Below are 7,267 nucleotides of genomic sequence, written 5' to 3' on the forward strand. Positions count from 1 at the left end.
AGGGTTTGTGATGAAGAGAATTTGAATTCTCGGGGATCAAAAGAAAAAGGTGAAAGTTTGGGAAAGTCCTTTTATTCCCTCTCATTTAACTTTCAAAAAGGCTTCGAATTTCACTCAGTTTCACACTATCAATCAAATCTATCTATTTATTATAACATTCCAAAATTTAGAATTTTGGGATGTTACAAACCTACCACCCTTAAAATGAATCTCGTCCTCGAGATTCGGAGAGGCTAGAAAGAAATAGGTTAGGGTTGGGGTCTTCTCAAAACCCATAGATCATCACAGGGGTCTGGGGTGCTACCACCCTTAGAAGCATGGTTACTGTTCCATCAAAACTCATATACTCCATCCTTATTCTTGACAGTGTCGGTCTTCTCAGTTCCTCAAGAAAATTCCTTCTCTGAGCTCTTCCTGTAGTGGCATAACATTTTCCTCAATTCTTCTATCCTTTCCTCTTGGTAAGGTTATTCCGGGATTGGGTCTTCTTAGCTGACGAGTCTGGCGCCAAAACTAAACAACTATCGATATCTCATGGTGGTCAACAATTTATGGTTTCTCCTGCAGGAAATGGGTTTGGGTTGAACCTCGCCGTATAACCTACGGTTGGCAACAACTGCCGTGTACAAGGGAAAAATACTTATACCATTCTAAGTTTAAACAGGGTTTTGATCGTCGTCTCTTTACTATAGGTAAGTCACTCAGATTTACCATCCCATATAGCAAGGCGAATAATAAGAGTAAGTCGGTATGGTGATCAATCCATCCCGCACCCAAATCATTACCTTGTATATGGTTTAGCGAATCTCGCATTCTAACACTCGATCATCCTCACAAGCATTGCAGAATTTCTCTTGTCGATGAACCAAGTTCGGATATATCCATAGATTCTGCAAGCCAGACAAACATCTATCGTTCCTTCACAACTCTCAGGTTTTGCGTAAACTCCTATAAAATCGTCTGTCGACAAAGGTATATCCTCTTCCAGGGTTCTTCCTTCAGCAAGAATGTGCTTGCTTCTTGGCAGGTCCTGGGGCCTGTGGGTTATGGCCCATCTCATCACTTGTAGTCCTTGAACTTATCATCGGGCAACTTATCATTTTCCAACTTCCAACTTCCTAGTATTCTTAAATCCATCCAATTGTATTGTCTTCCTTCCTTCTATTGGCACCAAACTAGGACATGTTTACTCAGACTCATTATGGAATTTCCATTGATCCATATTTCTGACATCATACCTCCTTTATATCCAATAGTAATTCATCTCTTCATCCTCGTGGGATATCCCACATACCGAGATAAAAACTTATACTTATGGAGTCCATATTCCACTTCATGGAACATCATTATCCTTTCCAGGGTCAAGCGTCCTTACAGGGGAATATTGGCCATCTCTGCATGGCACTTTTTCAACTGGGAAACGTGAAACACATCATGAACTCCTGACAGTCCTTCGGGTGACTCCAACTTGTTGGCCACTTCTCCCATACGCTCCAAAACTCGGTATGGTCCTACAAATCTCGGGGCTAACTGTCCCTTAACTACAACCCGTTTAACTCCTCGCAGATGAAGACATGCTCTGTCTCCAATTTCATAGACTACCTCCTTGAGTTTTTGAGTCTACATAACTCTTCTGCCTGGACTGAGCTACCTTTAGTCTATCTCGAATAAACTTAACATTCTCTTCTGACTCCTTGATCACATTTGGTCAAAACAGCTGACGGTCTCCAACTTCATCCCACATACTCTTGGGGCATCACACATATCGAGACACAACTCATATTCATTTTATCCGAAATCCACTCAGTGGAGTATCCTTATCTTTTCCAGGGGTCAAGGGTTCTTACAGGGTACTACCACCCTTAAAATGCACAAATCTTCCATAGACCATATTTCTCATATCCTCAGAATGGCCAAAATTCTTCTTCATAGAGTAACAACTCATAAAATCCATATCAGTACCAATGATGCTAACTTTATTCATTCTCAAGTGATTACAATCTCTCGCTTTTCCATTACATGTCTCAACTCAACACCTCAATATAAAGGAAAATGTTCTCACTTCTACTACTCCAATTCTTTTGTTGCAAACTCAACTATCTAGCACAAGTTTCCTTCTCCTTGGGGCATTCTCTGGCAAAGTGCCCTGCTCCATTACAACTAAAACATATTACTTCTGACAAGTATCGAGGTTTCCTTTTTGGGCAACTGTTGAGGTAGTGCCCTGACTCCTTGCACTTGTAACAAGTGATATGACTCAGGTTCCTCCTGGGCTCCAATCGGTTTCTCTTCCTGGACCTTTCCGTGCCAATCATGGCTTCTATTTCTTGTGGGTCATATTCTACTTCCTCCGTCGGGAATTCTACTAGATCCCCATTCAAACAATTTTGGGAGATGTGTCCTTCTTATCCACATGAATAGCAAGACTTAGTGTAGGGTTTTCTCGGGTCTTCTTTAGGTGTGTCCTCCATCACAGTTTCTTCTAAAATTTCCATGAGGGCTCCTTTCATTTCTTCTTTCTTCTGCTGGATGGTTCGTTGTACCATGGGATAAATGTGACACTGAGCAGGATAGTGGGTAGTCCCTTCACACAAGAAACAAGTAATCTACGTAGTTGGGCATTCTTCAACTGGGTGACTTCCTTCACAATTAGGGCATTCATCCTTGTGTTCTTTATGGGCGTGTCCTATTTCTCCACAAATCTTGCATGCACAAGGTTTCTTCATATCCTTTCCATAAGGTTTCAACTTCTGGGACACAAGGTGAGATCTTTGCGGAGTCAACTTAAATTCTTTCCAAGTGGTTACTCCTTGCCATCCATTAATGGTTTGGTACATCCTCCACCAAGTAGCAGCACTTCTTTCAAAGCACTGAAGAGCATGCTGGGTCATATCCTTTCCGACTATAGGGTTATTCTCCATGCGATCCTCCATGTTCTGGATCCATCGGTCTGTCTCCAACTGACTCATCGGTCCAAAAAATACAAGCTCATCTCCAGTCATCCTCTATTGGGTCCATGTGGGTTCGGGGTAAGATAAGAGAGATAGAGAGGGATACACACAATACAAACAACAGTTTTTTTGTGGCCGTCGGGAAAAACATCAAACAAATGACAGCTCACAAACGTCACATCTAACGTAGGTATATAACATGGGTTTGGTCTTCTAAAGGTCAATAAATCTTCAACTTCGTATAACTCTTCAAGCCTTGTTCATGCCTCCAATGGTTTCTTCCGGCCATACTTGTATTTCTCAAGTTCTTTTGCCAGATCAACTCTGTTGACGCGAAGTCTCTCGTGACGTCCTTTAATATTCTGGAGTTGCGTTCCAAACTTCTGATTTCAACATCCTTCACATGAACCATGGTCATATTGTCCTTCAGTTCCTGACAAATCTCCGGTATCTCGAGGTTTTGCTCCTCCAGCTTGGCTACTTTAGCTTCTTGGACCTAAGTTCTTCATGAAATGCTTCCTTGTCATATACAACTTCCTACAAATCCACCTTAAACTTCTTGATGTATTACACCAGATTCTGGCGATACACCAGCTAAGGTTAAAACTTCCATCTTACTGATAGGTGCTCCTTCAACCTTCTTCCATCCAATCCATTCTGAAGAAATGCATCCTTAACTCAGCACAGTGACAATAGCATCAGTGGGTGATGACATCATGGATAACCATGTTTCTGCTTTTGTCATTCCCATGAGCTATCATTCCATAGTTGATATCTCCTGCCTTAGGGTTTTCTTTTTCAAAACTTTAAGTTTTTAACTCTCCATGCTCCGGTCTTTCTCCGATACACCCTGATCTCGGGCATTGACAACTTCCATAATCTGTCAAGTTCCATAAGGGTAGCCTTCCTAGGTCATAAAATCTGGGAATTCTTCAGAGCCTTCAAATTCTACTTGTCTTCGGAGTCTTCAACCGTTGTAGTTTCCATTATTCGGATGCACAATAAAATCCTCTTCATTCCGAAGCGGTCTTAGTTGTCCAATATCTTGTACTTCTTAGAGTGGTCTCATCAGTTGAATCTTCGTGTGGTCAAAAGGGGAAAGGGGTATGGTCTCACTAAAGGGAATTTTTGAATAAGCTCAGAAGAGAAGAGAGGTAAAATATCTTTTTGAAAGGGAAAGTTGTAGAGAAAAATCTTTGCTATGGGCTTGCCAGTTTCTAGGGTCACGTCCTACAGTCAACATGTGCTCTGATACCATCTTGTAGTGACCCGACCCGAATGGATCAAGTCTCTATGCTTAAGTGTCATCCTTGGATCGGTATGCTGACACACACAGTACACGAGGATTTATAACAAAGGTAAATCACATGTAAAAGTAACATAAATACTATTACCTCAATTCAAAATAGCGGAAGTAACAAGGTTGTGGATTCCCATCAACACCAACGGCAAAGTTGAGTGTAGAAATCATAACCCTAACGTATCACTTACTCGTCGTAAGATAATCCTGCAACATGAGACGTTGCAGCCACAAAGGGTCAGTACATTGAATGTACTGGCAAATTCACACCATAGAGAATGATGAATAAAGGCTATCACTACATGCATATTTGGCTGGTGGAAAAGCTCTATGGTTATAGTTTTGCGTAAAGCCAATTTTTCCCTACTGCAAAGGAATAAATTTTATTTAACTATCAACCATGATAGTTAAATAAAATTTATTCCTTTGCAGTAGGGAAAAATTGGCTTTAAAATTTATTCCTTTGCAGTAGGGAAAAATTGGCTTTACGCAAAACTATAACCATAGAGCTTTTCCACCAGCCAAATATGCATGTAGTGATAGCATTTATTCATCATTCTCTATGGTGTGAATTTGCCAGTACATTCAATGTACTGACCCTTTGTGGCTGCAATGTCTCATGTTGCAGGATTATCTTACGACGAGTAAGTGATACGTTAGGGTTATGATTTCTACACTCAACTTTGCCGTTGGTGTTGATGGGAATCCACAACCTTGTTACTTCCGCTATTTTGGATTGAGGTAATAGTATTTACGTTACTTTTACATGTGATTTACCTCTGTTATAAATCCTCATGTACTGTGTGTGTCAGCATACCGATCCAGGGATGACACTTAAGCACAGAGACTTGATCCATTCGGGTCGGGTCGCTACAAAGGGAGTCACCCAGGTTGTCGTGCCGCAGTAACAATGACTAATGAGCCGTCAAATCACATGACCACTTCCCACTTTGAAGTTGCTTGGACGAAGGAACCATCATGACTTCGTTGAATTCCGCTTCTTGAAGAAAACTACTATACCAGCAGTACTGCTAGCTACAGTAGTTACTCCAACAGAGGCCTCCTTTTATTCATAGGATAGGAATATGAAAATCATCGGAAGTGAGATGACATGCATCTCAATTCCTATAGAGAAAGAGATGCCATTTGATGCTTAGGAAAGGAATTTTTCCATTTAGTCTAGGCCAATGTACTGGTAATTTTGCTCTAAAAACTACAGTAGTAACTAGTAGTACTGGTACATGCTCGTACTCAGACACACACACACACACACTAACTACTAGTACTACTACTTCTCACATGCTGGCCAGACGTCGTCGTTCTCCTTTCCGGCTTTGTCGGCGACACCCCACCGTGCTTGGATCTCCTCTGACCTCTCTGCAGCAGCGCGTGCGTCCTTTTCTTTCTTGCAGCGGCGGGCCTCTCTTTTCTTGAGTTCTTTCTGACTTTTACGCTCCCTCTGTGCGGCTTTGGCCGCCTCTTGCTCTACCGCCCATTCGGCCTTGGCATCTTCAAATTCCTCCCACATAGTTGTGAGGTCGCGAGCGGCGATGAACTCGGCGCGGCGGGATGCCACCGCTTCCCTACCATTTTGTGTGCGGTCGTGGGCGGCGAGGAACTCGGCGCGGCAGGATGCCATCGCTGCCTTACCGATTAGTGTGCGGCGCGGTGGCATGAACGACGCTTGGTGAGAGCTCTGGGGTGGAGTGCCCGGACAACCGTATAGTGCATTCGTTTGTCAAGAGCTCAAGGACAGAAGACGAATCAAATTTGGATTCCCCTTCAGTCCTGGTCATTTATTACCGAGTAAAATGCATTGGCGGTCATCGAACTTGTCTTGATAGCTCACTTTGATCATTGTATATGAGATATGGTGATTCTATGGTCACTGGCTCAGTGTATAGCTCCGTATTTGTCTGGTTAACCAGTCAAACAGTCTGCATGCGCCTCATCAGCTCATGTTCTTTATCTATCTACGCGGGCCTACCTGTCAATGGAGAAAGAAATACTGTAAAAACCAAAATTATGCTAGAGTCCGGACCGCTTCCGGAGCCCGCTCTCACCGCCCTAGCCCCTCAAGACACCAGCTGCCCGCCGCATGCATGCATAGCAAGTAGTACTCCTTATGTGGAGGAGGGAGAGGCATTGACAAAGTCAAGGAGTGGGCTCTTCAAGAGCCCGTCTCTACACGTGCTCCTAGGTATAAAAATAATAATTCTAAAAAAGGCATAAAAACAATTGTGTCTTAAAAAAGAAAGGTAAAAAACATTTGAGAGGAAATAGATAGAGAGAAAGTGAGAAAAAGCTGTAACATGTGCATTACATGAGGAAGGAGGGAGTGGTGCACATGCCAAGTTCACTGGGCTGCCGTGTTTCACACTCCTCCGTCGTAACAGGTGGAGACAATAGCTTTCATCAAAAACAAACAATGAATACTCGTTGCTCGTCCTCTATATCGGAAAGAATACTTTCATTCGCCGACATGTGGGACGTCGACCATCCTGGTCCACCTGCCATGCACAAAATTATCCTGGTCTACCCCGGTCGTATCGCAGGCCCAACCTTTCCCACTGTAAGTTTTTTGGACGAAGGAACCATCATGACTTCGTTGAATTCCGCTTCTTCAAGAAAACTTACTGTACCCGCAGTACTGCTACCACACACGGAGACTGGACGACACTGTACCACGTCATATCACTGAAACCCACTAGGGCAAACTAGCCTGCCTAGGTCATCTATTTTGGAACGGAGGGAGTACGTCTCTGCACTGCTATGATTTTGTGTTTCACGTCATATCACTGAAACCCACTAGGCCAAACTAGCCCGCCTAGGTCATCGATCGCTAAGCCTACAATTTTAGGAGCTAGGGCTATTGGTCGATGGATGAGGGATAAGTATAAGCGTACCACGAGCTCATCAGCCCCAACGTTTCTCTTCGGTGAGTGTTTTGCAAGTACTATAGCTCGCACAGTAGCTAGACTACTAACACCAAGAATCATCAAACAAGCCCTACTGA

This window comes from Triticum aestivum, chromosome 7A (genome assembly GCF_018294505.1).
Source record: "Triticum aestivum cultivar Chinese Spring chromosome 7A, IWGSC CS RefSeq v2.1, whole genome shotgun sequence".
Taxonomy (NCBI): domain Eukaryota; kingdom Viridiplantae; phylum Streptophyta; class Magnoliopsida; order Poales; family Poaceae; genus Triticum; species Triticum aestivum.